The following is a 20,156-nucleotide window of genomic DNA, read 5'->3' as shown; positions in this document are numbered from 1 at the left end:
CCAGGAAGAAACCCTGGAGGCCACCAGCCCAAGCTTCAGGCCAGAAACTCCTTGATTCCCCCTCCTGTGGAGAGATCAATGCCCTGTGTTCCGAAGGCTGCCCCCACACTCACTGTGTGGCTCCTTCTACTCTGATGCTGCCCCACACTCACTGTGTGGCTCCTTCCACTCTCATGCTGCCCCCACACTCACTGTGTGGCTCCTTCTACTCTGATGCTGCCCCCACACTCACTGTGTGACTCCTTCCACTCTGATGCTGCCCCCACACTCACTGTGTGACTCCTTCCACTCTGATGCTGCCCCCACACTCACTGTGTGGCTCCTTCCACTCTCATGCTGCCCCCACACTCACTGTGTGGCTCCCTCCACTCTGATGCTGCCCCTACACTCACTGTGTGGCTCCCTCCACTCTGATGCTGCCCCCACACTCACTGTGTGGCTCCTTCCACTCTGATGCTGCCCCCACACTCACTGTGTGGCTCCTTCCACTCTCATGCTGCCCCCACACTCACTGTGTGGCTCCCTCCACTCTGATGCTGCCCCTACACTCACTGTGTGGCTCCCTCCACTCTGATGCTGCCCCCACACTCACTGTGTGGCTCCTTCCACTCTGATGCTGCCCCCACACTCACTGTGTGGCTCCTTCCACTCTGATGCTGCCCCCACACTCACTGTGTGGCTCCTTCCACTCTGATGCTGCCCCCACACTCACTGTGTGGCTCCTTCCACTCTGATGCTGCCCCCACACTCACTGTGTGGCTCCTTCCACTCTGATGCTGCCCCCACACTCACTGTGTGGCTCCTTCCACTCTGATGCTGCCCCCACACTCACTGTGTGGCTCCTTCCACTCTGATGCTGCCCCCACACTCACTGTGTGGCTCCCTCCACTCTGATGCTGCCCCCACACTCACTGTGTGGCTCCTTCCACTCTGATGCTGCCCCCACACTCACTGTGTGGCTCCTTCCACTCTGATGCTGCCCCTATACTCACTGTGTGGCTCCTTCCACTCTGATGCTGCCCCTACACTCACTGTGTGGCTCCTTCCACTCTGATGCTGCCCCCACACTCACTGTGTGGCTCCCTCCACTCTGATGCTGCCCCTATACTCACTGTGTGGCTCCTTCCACTCTGATGCTGCCCCCACACTCACTGTGTGGCTCCTTCCACTCTGATGCTGCCCCCACACTCACTGTGTGGCTCCTTCCACTCTGATGCTGCCCCCACACTCACTGTGTGGCTCCTTCTACTCTGATGCTGGTTTCAGTGATTCCCCACATCTCAGCTGGGGAGAGTGATGATACTCCCTTGGCCTAGATGTTAGATTCTCAGTAACGCAGCTTCAGATCACCCTAGGACTGCACCTCTCACCCAACTTTTTTTATAAGATGCAGTCTCACACTGTCATCCGTGCTGGAGTGCAGTGGCCTGATCTCGGCTCATTGCAACCTCCACCCCACTTCCCCCTCCCCCGTTCAAGTGATTCCCCTGCCTTAGCCTTCTGAGTAGCTGGGATTACAGGCGTTCACCACCACGCATGGCTAATTCTTTTGTAGTTTTAGTAGAGATGGGGTTTCTCCACGTTGGCCAGTCTGGTCTCGAACTTCTGACCTCGTGATCTGCCCGCCTCGGCCTCCCGAGTGCTGGGAGTGCTGGGATTACTGGCGTGAGCCACACTCCTGGCTTGATCACCCTAGCTCTTGACTGAGGTGGGTTGATGGGTGGCAGGGGCTGCTGCCAGCCCCTGGTGTAGACGGGGACCTGGCCATGGGCTGCATCTCATTGTGTAGACAGGTACCTGGCTTTGGGCTGGACCTCTGCTGTCAGCTTGTGGCACATGGCCACGCCCTTGAGGGTGACAGAACCCCGACCTCCCACACCCTGTCAGTTCATCCACACATGTATTATCCATTCATTCAAATATTTAGAGGCGGCTCATTATTCTGAAAACTGGTAAATAAGGGGAAACAATCAAGCGTTTATCCTGCCTGTCCTATATAAACTGTACCTCGGGGTAACTGACAGTTGATGAGGGGAAGTTTCTTTTTATAGAAGCATTTCAGGAGAGAATTAGCAGTCCCTGATGAATGAATAGCTCCAGGCATGGAGCCACACCAGCCCCAAACTTCCCAGGAGAGGCCAGCAGAGAGTGAGCTTCTCTACGAGCTGTCTCACCAAAGCAATTGAACCTGAATCAGATCAAGTCTCTAGATCCAGCTGTAAGCACCCAGGAAAGAAGGAAGACACCAGGGGGCGCCATCTGCAAGATCCAGACTGGAGGATACTCCGGCAGTAATGACCCAGTTTTTTCAACTGATGAGGAGTTGCATGGGAGAAAATATTGATACGGAAAAAGGATGGACCTAGAGCAAGAGCAACCTCAAAAACATACCAATTAATGGCAGACGTGAAGCTCATCTGGCCCTTGGTTCAAACAACCTGTAAAATCAAACACGCAAACAAATGAAATGTATATTTATGAGATAACTGGAAATTTGGACATTGCCTATATTAGATGTTAATGTTTACTAGGTGTGATGATGATGATAGTGTGGCTGTTTTTTAAAGTCCTTATCTTTTAGAGGATCACACAGGCTAGGCGTGGTGATGCACACCTGTAATCCCAGCACTTTAGGAGGCTGAGGAGGCTGAGGCAGGAGGACCGATTGAGCCCAGGAATTTGAGGCCAGCCTGGGCAACATAGCGAGATCCTGTTTCTACGAAAAATAAAAAAAAATAGCCAGTGTGGTGGCGAATGCCTGCAGTCCTAGCTGCTCAAGAGGCTAGGGTGGGGGGATCCCTTGAGCCCAGGAGTTCGAGGCTGCAGAGAGCCATGTTTGCAACACTACAGCAAGACTGTTTCAAAAAAAAAAAAAAAAAAAGGGCCAGGTGTAGTGGCTCACGGCTGTAATCCCAGCACTTTGGGAGACCAAGGCAGGTGGATCACCTAAGGTCAGGAGTTCAAGACTAGCCTGGTCAACATGGCAAAACCCCATCTCTACTAAAAATACAAAATTAGCCAGGTGTGGTGATGCATTCGGTAATCCCAGCTACTGAGAGGCCGAGGCAGAAGAATTGCTTGAACCCGGTAGGCAGAGGTTGCAGTGAGCCATTGCACCACTACACTCCAGCTTGGGAAACAGAGCAAGACTCCATCTCGAGAGAGAGAGAGAGAGAGAGACAGAGAGAGACAGAGAGAGACAGAGAGAGACACACAGAAATATTTACAGATAAAATTATCTGATGGGCAGAGGAACAGATGAAACGAGAAAGTCCACTAGTTGATAACTACAGTCAGGTGGGGGGAACACAGAGGTGCATCATAGCAGATTCTCTCTTCTTCTGTGATGGAAATTCTCCATGATAAAAAGTGGAAGAGAGTGTGTTCTATATCCTGATATGGGAAGATTTCCAAGATATATTGTCAATATTTGGAAAAAGCAAATTGCAGAACAATGGGTTTAGCAGAATCCTATTTTTATTAAAATATGCAAATAAAAATATTTATCAGGACCTGTTATGTGGCAAGCTCTGAGCTGGGAACAGTGAGTGTAATGTCAACAAAACAGGTGGTTCCCTGCCCCGATGGTGCTTGGGGTCTAGCAGGGAGAGAATGAACACAATCAGTGAGTGGAGGGGGCGGGGGGGGGAGGATAAACAGGTGGCACACAAGGGGTTTTTAGGGCGGTGACACCATTCTTTATGATGCCGCAATGATAGATACCTGGCATTATGCATATGGCGAAACCCACTGATGTGTCCGACACAGAGTGAGTCCCAATGCAAACCACAGGCTCTAGTGAATGACACTGTATCAGTGTTGGCTCAAAACTGTAACACGTACACCCCACGACGGGGGAAACCGTGCAGGGAAATGAGAACTTTCTGTACATAACCTAAAACTGCTCTAAAAATAAGGTCTATTAATTATAAAAAGAATAATCACACACATCTTCAAGTGTTCACTTTAACTCTTAAAAGAGCCCAAGCGTTGTGCAAAGAAGAAGGTATCACGGGAGTCCAGGCTTTCCAGGAAGAACAGTTGCTTTTTTTTAGACGGAGTCTTGCACTGGAGTGCAGTGGCATGATCTCGGCTCACCGCAACCTCCGCCTCCCGGGTTCAAGCAATTCTCCTGCCTCAGCCTCCTGAGTAGCTGGGACTACAAGCACCTGTCACCAAGCCTGGCTAATTTTTATATTTTTAGTAGAGACGGGGTTTCACCATGTTGACCAAGCTGGTCTCAAACTCCTGACCTTGTGATCTACCCGTCTCAGCCTCCCAACGTGCTGGGATTACAAGCATGAGCCACCACACCAGGCTTTTTTTTTTTTTTTTTTTTAGATGGAGTCTTGCTCTGTATCCCAGGCTGGAGTGCAATGGTGCATTCTCAGCTCACTGCAACCTCTGCCTCCCAGGTTCAAGCGATTCTCCTGCCTCAGCCTCCCCAGTAGCTGGGATCACAGGTGCCTGCCACCTCGCCCAGCTAATTCTTGTATTTCTTTAGTAGAGATGGGGTTTCACCATGTTGGCCAGGCTGGTCTTGAACTCCTGACCTCAGGTGATCCACTCGCCTCAGCCTCCCAAAGTGCCAGGATTACAGGTGTGAGCCACCACACCCATCAGAAACACAGTTTTAAACTAAGACCTGAAGGAGGATCAAGAATTGACAGCCCAGCAGGGGAGAACCCTCTAGAAAGAGGCAAGAGCATAAGAAAAGCCCTAGGGCTGAGAGGTCAACCAGTGAGGTCTGCAATGAAGCTGGGGTGTGGAGGAGGCCAGGCCAAGAGACAGAGATGGGATCTGCCTCTGAGAGTCTTTGGCGGGTCGGGTGTGTCCTGCTCTGGTCCTTTTTTTTTTTTTTTTTTAACAGAGTTTCACTCTTATTGCCCAGGCTGGAGTGCATTGGCGTGATCTCAGCTCACCGCAACCTCTGCCTCCCAGGTTCAAACGATTCTCCTGCCCCAGCCTTCCGAGTAGCTGGGACTACAGGCGCCAGCCACCACGCCCGGCTGATTTTTATATTTTTAGTAGAGATAGGGTTTCACTATGTTGGCCAGGCTGGTCTCCAACTCCTGACCTCCTGACCCTCCTGCCTCGGCCTCCCACAATGCTGAGATTACAGGCGTGAGCCACCGCACCCGGCCTGGTCCATATTTTATATCACTGTAACTGCTTCACGGAGAATGGCTTGTCTGGGAGACAAAAGCCTGGGCAGGGAGAGCAATGAGACCCTGCGGACCGAGGCCTGGATCAGGACAGGGCACCTGGGCCCACCCGTCTGGCCCGGGGTGTGCGGGATTGCCCCCTTCCTGGCTCCCGTCCTTTCAGAGATGGTTTCCAGGAAGTGTAACTGACATCTCTTCTCTCTTCATGCTTCCCTTCCACTGGGCTGGGTGAGGCTTCTTGTTTTCTCATCTCACACTTCCCAAATCCTCCCTGACGCCACAGGCTGCGGAGCTCCCTCCTCTTGTTCAGCTTACCTCACGTATCAGTCCTGCCAGGAGCTTCCTCTGAGCCCTCCTGCCTCGGCTCTGCCCCGCCTCTGTCCCCACCTGACTGGGAATGAAGGTCCCGTGGGGCTACCTTCCTGAGCAAGGATCTGGGTGGGGAAACGGTGGCCCCGGTATCCACCAGCCTGGGGCTCCCAGCTGACCCCCATCTGCCAGCTTTGGTCACCAGGGCTGCCTTCTTTCTTGGGGTCTTCTCTCTGTCCTCGAATTATCCTGCAGAATGGTTAGGGAAATTATGGCACATCCAGGCGACGGAATCTTTGTGTTTTTTTGAGACAGCCTCACTCTGTCACCCAGGCTGGAGTACTGTGGCATAATCTTGGCTCACTGCAACTTCGGCCCCTTGGGCTCAAGCAACTCTCCCTCTTCAGCCTCCCGAGTATCTGGGACCATAGTTGCATGCCACCATGCCTGGCTAATTTTATTTTTATTTTTTGTGGAGATGGGGTCTCCCTGTGTTGCCCAGGCTGGTCTGAAACTCCTGGGCTCAAGCAAGCTGCCTAGCTCAGCCTCCCAAAGTGCTGGGATTACAGGTGTCAGTCCCTGCCCCTGGCCTAAAGTCCCTGTTTTAGAAATGTCATTTAGAAGGCCTGGGTGGAGAAGGCAGCGGGTCCTGAGCACATGCCTTTCCTCCCAGGAGAAAGAGAGAATCCTGCAGGCCCTGGGCTGGGGGCGGGAGAGGGGATGCTCGGGAACCCACTGCTTTAGGTTACATGCTGTCCACTGTACTGTGATGCTCAGTTCCCAGGACAAAGGACATCTCTGGAATTCTCTGGAATGGAATTCCAGGGCAGAGCAAGGGCCCTGGCCAGCAGCACCCGCCACCGCTGAAGTCTGTGTTATTTTAACTCCATCTTCCCCTGAGAGTCCGGACACTAATCCTATTGAATTTTTACTGCAACACCAAGCTGAAATAAATAGAGCATTAAAAAGCCTGTTCACTCCTTCCTTGGTGTTCCTGTCCCTCCATTGCCACACCCGTGCTGCAGGACTGCTTCGTGCTTAGCTCTGGGAAAGGCACAGAGGGCCATGGCAGGCAGCTATTGGTACAGGTGACCCTTCTTTCTGGAGACACCAGATCCCGGAGATGGTCCTTGGCAAAGAAAGTTCCCATGCTTAAACCTTTTTGGCCAAGCATATGATGGCTCTCCAAATCCCCTGACATCTGCTCCTTAATCCTACCTCACTCCACTGAGGTGTCATAGTACATCTCAGCAGATTAAAGGCTCTGACAAGGCCTGCAGAGAGGAAACCTCTCTGACTGTATCTAACAAGAGTTTGTCTGCAAAATCTGACCTGGGGAGGTTTTAACTTCCTTCTTCTGAATTCCTATTTAACACCTCCCCTGAGCTGGCTGGAGAGGAACATCTCAGCTGTATGAAACCGGGGATGTGCTCTGTACCACTGGGCTGGGATATTTTTAGATATCAGCTACATAAAGAAAAGACTGCCATCAACTTTGGGTGATCACATTGACCTTGGCTTAGTAAAGATGCATGGAAGACCAGCTGAATCCAAGAAGCAATCGTGACGGTGAGAACAGGTAGCCATCAGATGTCAGAGCTGGACAGGCCAGGTAGTGCAGGTGGGGAGGTCACCCAAGGTCACGCAGCTGGTTTCTCCTGCCACAAATCCAGACATCCCTCTCCAGCTGGCTCTGCCCAGGCCCTGGCCTGGCCAGCCCCTCCTATCAGTCCTGTCTTGCTTGGGAACAGGAGAAGATGTCCTAGCCTCTTCAACTCCCTGGCTGAGCCCCAGAACGAGCACAGTGCCTCCTCCTCCAAAGGAGAGAAGAACTGCCCTGCCTGGCGGGGCTGCAGGGAGGAGCTGGCACAGAGTGGGGCAAGGCGGGCAAGGCTGGCACAGACACGGTGCCCGGTCAACGTGGGGGCTTCTTGGTCTCCCTGCCTTTTGCAGGTCACTGTGGGTGGTACTGGCTCTGTGTCTGTGTGTGTGGACATGGTGTTTTGTATATGACCTCTTGACCTCTCTGGCTCTCTCGGTGCCCCTCTCTCGATGTCTCTGTCCAGCAGATGTTCTGATCTTGCTTTCCTCTGGGCCTTTGCAGATGCCGTTCCCTCTGCCTAGAATGTACTACAGGCTCCTCCCCTTCTCCTAGAGCTGACACTTAGAGGTGGTGTCAGATTCTAGGCCAAATGCCATTTCTTTGGGGAGGCCTTTCACAAGCCCTACCTCCAATCAGCCCCTGCTACACCCTCCCTTCCCATAAAACTCATCATGATCAGCGTTGGCTCCCAAAGTGGGGTATACCAGATGATGGGGGAAGATGGGCGCATAGACTGCAAAATGGCTTTATAGGCTAGTCTTTATTTTTGAATACATAGTATGTTTTTTAAAATGTCAAACTCATAAGAACTGGGATCTCAAAAATATTATTCCCTAAGGTCAAATTTTTTTAAGTATATTAATTTAAAGAAATTATTAGGTAAACAAATAAATAAATAATATGGGAGACCCACATAAAAAGAATGAAGTTAAGCCCTTACTTCATACCACATGCAAAAATTAACTCAAAATGGATCAAAGACCTGCAAACTAGAAAACTCTCAGATGGAAACGAAGGGAGCTGGGCACGACGGCTCACACCTGTAATCTCAGCACTTCGGGAGGCTGAGGCGGGCAGATCACCTGAGGTCAGGAGGTGGAGTTGGTCAACATAGTGAAACCCGGTCTCTACTAAAAATACAAAGATTGGGGAGATGTAGTGGTGGGCACCTGTAATCCTAGCGACTTGGGAGGTCTTGAGGCAGGAGAATCACTTGAACCCAGGAGGCAGAGGTTGCAGTGCACTGAGTTTGCACTGCGGCCTTAGCACAGAGCGAGACTCTGTCTCAAAAAAAAAAAAAAAAAGAAAGAAACGCAGGGGCAAGTCTTCACGACCTTGAATTAAGCAATGGCTTCTTAGACAGGATGCCAAAAGCAAAAGCAACAGAAAAAAACCTAGGTAAATTAGACTTCATCAAAACTAAATATTTTTGTACTTCAGAGGACACTGTCAGGAAAGTGAAAAGACAACCCACAGAATGGGAGAAAAATTTGCAAGTCATGACATAGCTGAAAAGGAACTCATCTCCAGAATATCTAATGAACACTTAAAACTCCATAATAAAACGACAAATAATCCAGTTTTTAAAATGAGGAAAGGATCTGCACAGACATTTATCCAAAGACGACGCACAAATGACCAAGAAGCACATGAAAAAATGCTCAACATCATAGCCTGAGCCTACAGCCGTCAGGGCGATGCAAACCAGAGCATAATGAGATGCCACTTCACACTCACCAGGATGGGGAGAGTCAGAAAGACAGGTCGTCATGTGCTAGTGAGGACGCAGAGAAAGTAGAGCTCTCAGATGCTGCTGATGGGAATGTAAAATTGTGTAGCAGCTGGTGGGGCGCGGTGGCTCACACCTGTAATCCCAGCACTTTGGGAGGCCAAGGCAGGTGGATCACAAGGTCAGGAGTTCAAGAGCAGCCTGACAGACATGGTGAACCCTGTCTCTACTAAAAATACAAAAATTAGCGGGGCGTGGTGGTGTGCGCCTGTAATCTTAGCTACTTGGGAGGCTGAGGCAGGAGAATCACTTGATCCGGGGAAGTGGAGATTGCAGTGAACCGAGATCACGCCGCTGCACTCCAGCCTGGGTGACAGAGCGAGACTCCATCTCAAAAAAAAAAAAAAAAAAACCCCAAACAAAAAAAAAACCAAAAAACAAAAACTGTGCTGCTGCTTTGGAAAGTGGTCTGGACCTTCTGCAAAAGGTGAACTTAGAGCTACCCAGTAATTCTACCTAGGCATACAATCAAGAGAAATGAAAACTTGTGTCTACACAAAACGTGTACATGAATATTCATAGCAGCATTGCTAAGAATTATTAAAAAGTGGGAACAACCCAATGTCCATCAACAGAAAAACAAAATGTGGTGTAAACAAGCAGTGGAATACTATACAGCCATAAAAAGAAATGAAACACTGACCCACACTGTGACATGGATGGACCTTGACAGCGTTACGCCAAGTGAAAGCAGCTGGTCAGGAAAGGCTACGTCTTGTTTAATTTCTTTTTTTTCCTTTTTTTTCTTTTTGAGACAGAGTCTCACTCAGTCACCCAGGCTGAAGTGCAGTGGTGTGATCTCGGCTCACTGCAACCTCTGCCTCCTGGGTTTAAGCAATTCTCCTGCCTCAGCCTCCTGAGTAGCTGGGATAACAGGTGCCCACCACTGTGTCTGGCTAATTTTTGTATTTTTAGTAGACACGGGGTTTTGCCATGTTGGCCAGGCTGGTCTTGAACTCCTGACCTCAAGTGATCTTCCGGCTTGGGCCTCCCAAAGTGCTGGGATTATAGGCATGAAGCACCGTGCCAGGCAATATTGGATAATTTCATTTACACAAAATATCTAGGATAGGTAGATGGTGTCTTTTTTTTTTTTTCTTTTGAGACAGAGTCTTGCTCTGTCACCCAGGCTGAGTGCAGTGTCATGATCACAGCTCACTGCAACCTCTGCCTCCCAGGTTCAAGTGATTCTCCTGCCTCAGCCTCCCAAGTAGCTGACATCACAGGCATATGCCACCATGTCCTACCATAGTGGGTGTTTTTTTAGGGTGATGAAAATGTTCTAGAATCTACTGTGGTAAGGCTGCACAACTCTGTGAATAATCTAAACGTGATGGGACTGTACACTTTAAATGGGTGGATTTGTACAACGTGTGAATTCCATCTCGGTAAAGCTGTGAGTGAATGAGTGAATGAATGGGGTGTGGGGAAGCAGCGAAGGGCTGACCTGCATGCCTACAGCTTACAGGCTTTTCTTGCAGCATCTCTCCAAAAATCGTCAGAGATTTGTTTTACTATTTACATACACCTATCACACTGTGCCTCAAAGAAAGGGTCCTGGATAGAGAGCTGATCCCCGAGCGCTCACTTTGCATGAGGAACGGTTCTGGGAGTGCCCCCCGAATTAGCACATCGGCCCTTCATAACAATCCTACGAATGACGTGTCATTATTATGTCCATTGTGCAGATGGGAAGACTGAGGCCTGGGATGGTGAAGTGAACTACCTGAGGTCCCACAGCTGGTAAGGGGCAGAGGCAGGACTTGAATCCAGGCAGCTCGATTCTGAGCCACACTTAGTGTCTGTGCTCCGCGGTGGCCCGTGGGGCAGGAGCCCAGGAGCCGGCTATGATACTGGCAGGCAGGGCTTCTGCCTGGCTCACGGTGCACACAGCTGTGTGGCCTGCACAGACTCTTAACCAACCCGGGTCTCGGCTTTCTCACCTGAATAGTGGGAAACACTGTCTTGTTTATGCCACAGGCTGCCGTGAACACCAGTGACACTGGCCATGAGGAATGACATGGACTGCACGGGCCACATCACCCACACTCGTCAGAGCGGTGCCCACCGGGGTTTGTGCGCCTTCCTTTTGCCTTTCTGGGTGACTGTGAGATGGTAGCCCCATCCCCTGGGCCCCACTGGCCTGGGAGGTTCTGCCAACTACTGTGCGACCTCAGGAAAGTCGCTGAATTTCCCTTGGCCTCGGTTTCCTAATCTGTAAAATAAGGATGGCAGTAACACCTGCCTCACGGAGTTGCTGGAAGAATCAACTCTGAGACAGTCTGTAAAGCTCTTGCATAAGACGAATAGGTGCCCAGTACCTGTCAGTTTCCCATTTCTTACACTTAGGAGCTCCTAGAGCCAGGGAGCCTCAGAGCTTTCAATGAGTGAAGTTATCACCTCTTCATCGGAAACTTGTGGAGAATATACTACTATTACCTCTATTTCACAGACAAGAAAATGAGGCAAGAGACGTTGAGCAACTTGCCCAAGGCCACACAGCTGGTGAACCCCCCTTTAGGAAGGGAGTTGAGCAGGCAGTGGGGAGAGCCTGAAGAGTCTTAGTGTACTGCCTCTTGGACAGACACAGGTGCCTGGAGCTACAACCACCCCCAGTTCCCCCAGACACAGGCAAACCCTTCCCCTCCCTGCCTCGGGCTGCCGGCCTTCTGTGATTTCTCTGCCCTGTTCTGGAAGGCCCTCGGGATTTGAAGTAGATGAAATAAATAAGCAAGCATATAGAAATAATTTGCTGAGCGCTCATACGTGGACTGACACCATGCATTATTAACCAAATCCTCATGAAAACCCTGAAAGCACGGCTCTTCTCACTTTACAGGTGAGAATGAGGCTCAGACGGGTCAAGGGCCAGGGCTCTGGGTGGAAGAAGCAGGCTTGGCAGCGGGGCCACATGGCACTAGAGCTGGATCTCACAGCCACCTGTCCCCTGTGTCTCTCTCATTCCATGGGGACAATGAAGGCCAGGAAAGAGGCCACTAAGCCAGATGCCCCCATGCCTGCCACCTGTGGCCCTGCTTACCAATTCTGTGGCCTGGCCACGGCCAAGGAAATGCAGCCACCAAAGAAGAAAGAAGCCCCTTGGCCACGTGCCCTCCCGGCACCAGCCTCTGCCTGCATCCAGACCTGGGTGGGCAGCCTGGGCTCTTGGCTGCACTCCAGCCTGGATATTTCCCCTTCTTCTGTGGGATCAATTTTCCCAAGGGATCACTCTCTGAATTTGACCTTCAGGAACCATCCATCTCACCAGAAAACCATCACCTGGGCCACCTGATCCCCCGACACAGCACTTTTCAGCTCATCCATCAGAAAGCATGATTTAATAATGAACATAGAGACAGGGCAAGCTGGCCAGCCCATGAGGCCAGCAGCAGACCCTCCCAGGCCACCAGGGCTGTTCCCTCTCTATCCCTGCCCCACTGCAGAATCCCATGGCTTTAGTTCTTCAGACAGCAGCAGAAAGGCTCCATAGGACACACACACACACACACACACACACACACACACACAGAGAGAGCGAGAGAGAGAGAGAAGCTAAGTCAGCAGCCAGATTCACACCTAGGTTTTGCTACTGATTTGCTAGGTGACTTTGAGCAAGTCACTTCTCTGGGTTTAATTTTTGGTAAATGTCTAACACACTGCCTGGCACACAGTAGGCACTCATGTCTGCAGAAAGCAGCAAGGGAGGTAGAGATAAGGCATGGGAGCTCTCTGCACAGCATACGGCACGCAGTATTTGCTGGGTTAAAGGCCGGTTAGTGCCACCGCTGGGCTGCAGCATCAGGTTCAAACGTCTGACCCTCAAACTGGGCAAAGGCAGGTGACCAGTCTTGGGGAATCAGCCAGTGTCCTGTAACCCTGGGAAGCGGCTGCTCCCACGTGGCAGGGCTGTCGGGGGTCAGGGATGGGCGAGCTGAGCTGGTACCCTCGAGTGCTCAGTGCTGGGTCTGGCACAGAGTGCGCCGTCCATAAACATCAGCTATTATTGTTGCTATTGTTACAAGTGTTGCTATTGTTAACAGCCAACAAGTGACAGAGGGAGGGACAGAGACGAGAGTACAGGGGCTCCTAGGTGCAAAGATCGGCCTCACCTGACTGCCTCAAGGTGCCTGGCCGCAGGGAAGAACCCCTCATTCATGCTGTCCTGTCTAACACCTGACCCAGAGCCTCTTTCAGCAGCCTGCAGCTCCCCAAAACAAAGATGCTCAACCCATTCTCCAAGCCCCTGGGGCTCCCCACAAGGGTGGACACACCCACTGGCCTCTTGGAGGATTCAGTAATATATTGCCAGATATTTATCCTTTATTTATGTATTTATTTATTTTGAGACAGAATCTTGCTTTGTCATCTAGACTGCAGTGCAGTGGTGTGATCTCGGCTCACTTCAACCTCCACCTCCTGGGTTCAAGCGATTCTCCTGCCTCAGCCTCCTGAGTAGCTGGGATTACAGGCATGCACCACCACGCCCGGCTAATTCCAGTATTTTAGTATAGACTGGGTTTCACTATGTTGGCCAGGCTGGTCTCAAACTCCTGACCTCAAATGATCTGCCCACCTCGACCTCCCAAAGCCCTGGGATTACAGGTATGAGCCACTGCACCCGGTCTCCACTGGGCTCTTGGAGTCACTTCCCTACAGAGCCCTGTGCCACGACAGTTGCCAGATTTCCCAAATAAAAATAAAGGACACTGAGTTACATTTGAATTTTAGACCCGGTGCAGTGGCTCCTGCTGGTAATCCTAGCACTCTGGGAGGCCCAGGCAGGAGGATCACGTGAGGACAAAAGTTTGAGACTAGCCTGGGCAACATAGTGAGACCTCCATCTCTACAAAAAATAAAAAACCTAAATGTATCAGGGCATGGTGGTGAGAACCTGTCGTCTTAGCTACTTAGGAGGCTGAAAGAGGAGGACTGCCTGAGTCCAGGAGGTGATCGTGCCACTGCACTGCACTTCAGCCTGGGTGACAGAGCAAGACCCTGTCTCTAAATATATATATATACACACACACACACATATACGTATACACACATATATATACATACATATACACATACACATATATATACACATATATATCTGAATTTTAGATAAATAACTAATAATTTTGTTAGTACAAGTATGTTCCGTGAAATAGTTGGGACATTCTTATCCTAAAAAACAATGATTCCCTTGTTTATCTGAGATTCAGATTTAACTGGGCATCCCGTATTTCACCTGGCAGCTCCCCCTGCCACCCTGCTCACCCGCGTGGCTGTCTGGCCCTCTGTTCAGACCCTGACTTCTCTGTCGGCCTGATACGGGGCGCACGCACTCGCCTGCTGGAAGCCGGCCTGCTGCCAGCAAGGACAGAGCCACAGCCACCTCAGCTCAGTTGCCCTTTTTCTTGAATTGACGAGTCCCTAGGGAGCCCCCGGAGACCACAGCCGCTAGGAGGCAGTGCCAGGCCTCACCTCCAGGGGAATGCCCAGCCCAGACAACTCGAGTTCTCCTGGCAACGTGGCAGGCCCAGCTGGGGGCCCGACAGCCACACGAAGGGCGACAGGGGCCCTGGCCCGTGCCAGGTGGGAGCGTGCCCTGCCCTGCAGGGAGGGGCAGGCAGTTCCCAGGAGCTGCTGCGGGGCACCATCTGGACCCCGGCCTGGCACCAGTCGCTCCACAAAAATCGTGAGCGGGGCCCTTCCCTCCTCCCAGGGAGAGAGGAGCGGGGGGTTTGGAGAGTCTCCCAGACAGGAGGGCGGGTGGAATGTAGGTCAACTCCTGGCTGCCGGAAAGAGTGATGTCATCCACTCCTTGAGGGGGACGATGGAGGAAGCTGTAAGTTTGGGTGAGCAGCCAGGGATGGTGCCGGAGCTGGGCAGGGAGGAGGACGCCCCAGGGCTGGCTCCCCCAAGAGGCGAAGCCCCACGGGGATTTTGGAGCATTCATGGTAATGGCTCTGAACTGTGGAGGGCAGGTGCTGGGCGGGGAGAGCTAGTCCCCAACTCTGCCAAAGCGCCTCCTTGCAGAAGTGCGGGGGTTCCTGGTCATTAACCACATTGCCTGGTCCCTTCCTTGTATGTTACCCCCGTCCCCACATTATTACATGTCCGGTATACGGAGACCAGCCTCGCAAAGCTCTGGTGCCTTGAGGGCTAGACTACTATTTTAAAGCAGCCAGCAGTGTTTTCCCATTTCTCTTGACAGGTAGAGCATTTATCTTTGGGTGAAGAGTGTTCTTTTGTTTTGGGAAAAACATTTTCATGAGCCTCTGGGTTACGGACAAAATAACCTAAAGCAAATCCCAGCTCTTCCGCCGGCCTGCAGACGCTCGCACGAGAGACCGGCGTGTTCTGCAGGGTGAAGGAGGAGGCGAGGAACCAAGGGCGCTCCCTTCCCAAAGGACTCACATAGCTGGGGTTGGGGGCCTGGCTGCAGTGAGGAAGGATGTGTCCCTGGGAGGGGCCCGAGGGGCTTCTCCTCCCCAGCCAGTGGATGGCCGTGACCCACAGACGGACGGCCTCAAGGTTGGTGATGGCTAATGGAAATCCTCTCAAGTCCTTCTTTTTTTTGTTTGAGACTGAGTCTTGCTCTGTTTTCGCCCAGGCTGGAGTGCAATGGTGCGATCTCAGCTCACTGCAACCTCCACCTCCCAGGTTCAAGTGATTCTCCTGCCTCAGCCTCCTGCATATCTGGGATTACAGGCATGCACCCCATGCCCGGCTAATTTTTTTTTTATTATTTATTTTTTTATTTTTAGTTGAGACAGGGGTTTCACCATGTTGGCCAGTCTAGTCTCAAACTCCTGACCTCGGGTGATCTGCCCTCCCAAAGTGCCGGGGTTACAGGAGTGAGCCACAGTGCCCAGCCTCAAGTCCTCCTTTTCAACATGGTGATCCCATCTGCTATGCCCAGGCCTGAGTCAAGGTGTCTTGAAACACTGTGGCCTGAGGGTCTTGGTCTTCTCTGGCGGGTTGGAGAGATGTGTCCTTGACTCGGGAGATGGGCAGCAGGTGGAGAAGCAAGAAACGGTCAGGAGGGAAGCCTGCAGATGCCAGCTTGATGAGGAGGAGAAAGTGACCAGAGGACACACGGATTTGAGGATCATGGTGAAAGAAACGTGGTAGCAAACTGGACTTCCAGCTAATTCATGCAATGGGGAGCCTCAGGCACGAGAGGGAAGGAGCTGCTGGATGCTGGAGGACTTGAGACCATTTGGGTCAAAGGACTGCCATTCAAACCTGAGACCCCAAGAAAGCGGGGGTGGCCAACAGCAGAGCCGTAGGGACGGAGGGGAGGTCTGGGCGGCCTGGGTTGGTCCCCTGGCGAAGCCTGGCTATTCCAGGGTAATGTGGACAAATGCTGGCTGCTGCGCCTCCTGGAACGCAATCAGGCCGGCAATTGAGTTCATTGGCTAAATCGAATTTGGGCTTCTGTGCGAAGGCCTTTTGTATTAAGTGCTTTAACATACCTCACCTCCTCAGTCTATTGATAAATCCTATTACCCATTACAAACTCAGAGGCAGCTTCCTTGCATACAAGACAGAGCGGGTACTGGTGGGCTTGGGTGTGCGGCTTAGGGGTAACATGGCAGGTATGGCCAGCGTCTGGGAAGGCGACCCCAGCCTGAGCAGCCTGGCTGACTTAAGCGGCCCAACACCCCCGGGGGAAGAACCAGGCCCAGGTGGTGGCCCAGAGAAGCCCATTTCTCACACAGGGAAAACGGGAGAAGGAGCAGGGTGTGATGGTGGAAGGGTGGGAGGCGGCAGGGGTGGGTGTTAGCAAGCCCAGCTGGTCCTGCCTCTCTGCCTCCTAGTGCCTGTATTCCAGTCTCTTTCTTCTCTGGAAAGAGTTCCAGATAGTACGACTTAATTGTTCACGTAAGTTCATTTGTTCATGAATGAATAAATGACTGACTGACTGACGACTGAATGAATGAATGAATGAATGAATTCCATACATTTATAGCACGCCTACCTGGTTCTGGGTGCTGGTGAGAACAAGCCAGACCCCATCCCTGCTCCCTTGGAGCTCAGAGCATATGGGGGCGGGTGTCAGACGGGTACGTGCATAGCTATGGTAGCTATGGCAAGGCTGTGAGATTGCCACGAGCCGCCAAGGCTGGAGAAGGGGACCGAGGGGCTGGCTGCGCGGGTCTCCAGCCTTCAGGAGTTCCAGAGAGCTGCTCTCTGAGCCAAGCCTTGAGGGTGAGGAGTTTGCCAGATAGGAAGTCTGGGGAGGGCTAGGTCATGTTCCAGGCAGAAGGAATAGACCCAAGGCCAGCCTGAGGGACCCAGTCTTCGGGGTGGCTGATCTTGGGAGTCTCAGAGCCCAGGCTGCAGAAGGATGTGTGAGGGAAAGTCTGTGGTCACAGAGCATGGACTCGAGGCCAAGGTCAGTGGGAAACCCCTAGAGGTACTGTGCAGAGAAGTGACTGAGTCTGTGTTTAGGGACGAAAAACTACAGAAAGGGCAAAACGAAGGGAGGGAGGGAGGCCAGTCATGTCTGCAAACCAAATCCAGCCTGTGCCTCTCTTCTAGGGGGCAGGGCTGCTGATGGGGGGTCCACCTTGGGACCCAGTTCAGGCTGAGAGTGGGATGAAGGGAGGGGTAGGAGCCCAGAGGGGCATTTCCCCCCAGAGTGGAAAGATGCCTCAACCTGGGGGAGAAGCAGAGAAGCCCCGAGCCCAGGGCAGTCCAGCCAAGGCCTCTGGTGAACCCTGGGCTCCTGCGGAGGCCTCCGCTCACCCTGTGGGTCCGCGTCTGTGGGCAGGGGTGCAAGGCAGCTGTGTGGAGTGTGATGTGTCTATGACTGGGTGTTTCTGGAAGTGGATTCACGTGTGTGGGTGGGGCAGGTGTGTGTTTATGTGTGAGTCAGGGGCGCGTTACAGATAAGTGAATGCCTGCGTGTGTGTGTGACTTGGCGGGTACATCGAAGAGAGCATCTGTGAGTCTAAAACAGGCTTCATATGGGATGAAGGGCTAGGGATCCTCTCTAGCGACCCGCCCCACACTCCCTCCGCTGAGAGGTGGGGGGAGGCAGCCCAACCCAGGGGCAGAAAGCGAGAACAAGGCCTGAGGATGACCCTGGACGTGGCCCGCCCTCTCCCTACCTAACCTCCCCTTTCCAGTCCTGTCTGTCCTGCCCAGTCACAGCTGGTGAGGCCCAGCAAGCCACAGAACTCCTGGGGAAGGAGCCTGCCGGGTCTTGCGGCCACAGACCCAGCGGGAGTGGCCCAGGCAGAAGGGGGCGGGGCTCATCCCCCATCTGCTGTTGGTGGCAGTCCTGTCCTCCAAAGTCCCTTTGGCTACACCTACTGTGGACTGGCCTTCTCATTCCTGCAGGACTGTTGACTGATGAAGGGACAGAGGACAGAGCTGGAGATGAGGCCGAGGGATTACACTTGGCCCCCAGGCCAGATGGAGGAACATGGGCTGTGTGTTCAGGTGACAAAATACCGACTCCTTCAAAGGAACAACAGCTCCCTTTCCTCTGGCACCTCCTGAGTGCTGGGACTTGAGCCTGCAAGTCTCAGACAATCTTTACAACAGCGGGTTCCCATTTTACAGGTGGGGAAACTGAGGCCTGGAGAAATGGAAGAGACTTGCCCCGGGCCAGAAAACAGCAAATGGAAAGAGCTGGAATCTCAGGCAGGCACCGTGTTCTCTGCTGGCTGGCACCGTGACATGCCACTCTTCACTCAGGACAAAGGGACTTCTGTGAGCCACCAGGGCGGGCCACCTTGGCTTGTTGGGATGGACACAGAGTCTCTAGAAGGTGCTAGAAGCAGGGTTTCTGACCTAAATATGAAATCAGTCAGCCTTTCCGCCTTACGCATCCTGGTGGGCCCTCTGTCCTCTCAGCTCTCCGCCCACCCCGATCACTTCCTCGGCGCCTGTCCCCAGCGTCCCTCTCGCCCCCCGCACAGCTATCTTCAGTCCTGATGGATTCTTCCCATCCCAACGCCAACGCTGCCGCGCCTCCCGCCTTTCAGGAAGAGCCCTCTCCCCTCCCCATTCCCCCAGCAGCTCGCACCCCATCTCCTTTGCCTGCTCCCCTTCTGAGCCAAATGTTTTCAAAAGCTTGCCTACACCCCCTCTTTTTCAGCCCTTATCCAGTCTTTTAAAAGTGTTGGCATTCACCTCTGAAACCACGGCTCGACCACCTTCAGCCCGGACTCCCAGGCTCTGTGTGCTCTGGGCGCGTCTGCCGTGACCTCGGCCTTCCCAGGTCCATGGGCCCTCACTGGCCTCCTCCACTTGGACCCTCTGCCACACGGACACAGGTGCCCGCTGCCCCGGAGGCACCGCTCCCGCGTGGCTTTGGGGCACCGCCCTGCCAGATCCCCCCGTCTCTGCTCCCAGGACTGCAGCCCGCCCGGCTCCCCGGCTCCCCGGCTCCCCTCTCGGAAGTCTCGCACGCCCCCACGCCGGGCGTCATCGTCACCACCAGCCCAGGACTCCCCGAGCCCAGTCTCGCCTGCGCTTCACACTCGGAGGCCCAAATGCTCCGGATGCCTCCAAAACGCTCACAACCAACGGGTCCAAAATAGAAGTCAGGCTTCCTCCAGGGCACCGCCGCGCTGGAAGACGGCCTGCGGTTTCTGAGTTAAACGCGCTCGCCATACGACCCAGCCGTCCACACCTGGGGGTTTACCCAAGAGAAGTGAAAACTTATGTTCACCCAAAAACCTTTCCACGAATGTTTATAGCAGCTCTATTCATAATCGCCCCAGACTGGGAGGCGCCGACACGTCCTTCCACGGAGAACGCGTAAACAAACCGTGGTGTGCCGCACGCGGCGCGGTCCTGCTCTGGAGTGACGAGCCTGAGCCACGCCAGGAGCCTCAGAGGCACGGCGACGATGAGGAGACCCTTTGGAAAAGCCGCCCGCTGCAAGACTCCACTTACAGGACGTTTTCAGAAAAGATGGAGAGCAGACTGGGGGCTTTCAGGGGTCTCGGGAGGGGGCAGGGGGTGGCTTCAGAGAGTAGCATGGGGAGCTTCTGGGGGGATGGGCTGTTGTGGACCCCGGTTGTGGTGGCAGTTGCATAAATCTATCCACGTGCTAAAGTTCCTAGAACTGTACTCTAAAAGGTCCATTTTTGCTGTGTGAAAATATAAAAATAAGAAATAAAAAAAAAAATTCCCCTCCAGAGAATTCCCTCACCTCTGTCCTCATCTGACGATGCAAAATCTCCATCCACCCAGTATGTCAAACCCGGACGCCAGGGAGTCCCCCCGTGCCTCCCGCCCCTCCTCCCCCAGCCACTCTGCAACACTGCCACCAAAGGCC

General features: G+C 52.9%; 1 protein-coding gene across 4 annotated transcripts in view; it reads right to left on the bottom strand.

The window, feature by feature from the left end:
- Positions 1 to 20,156, bottom strand: part of NTNG2 (netrin G2) — an 81,508-nt gene that overhangs the window by 16,848 nt on the left and 44,504 nt on the right. The window lies entirely within an intron of this gene.

This window comes from Aotus nancymaae, unplaced genomic scaffold (genome assembly GCF_030222135.1).
Source record: "Aotus nancymaae isolate 86718 unplaced genomic scaffold, 86718_ANA_hifiasm-v0.15.2.pri h1tg000158l, whole genome shotgun sequence".
Taxonomy (NCBI): domain Eukaryota; kingdom Metazoa; phylum Chordata; class Mammalia; order Primates; family Aotidae; genus Aotus; species Aotus nancymaae.
This window is presented reverse-complemented; position numbering and strand designations above follow the sequence as displayed.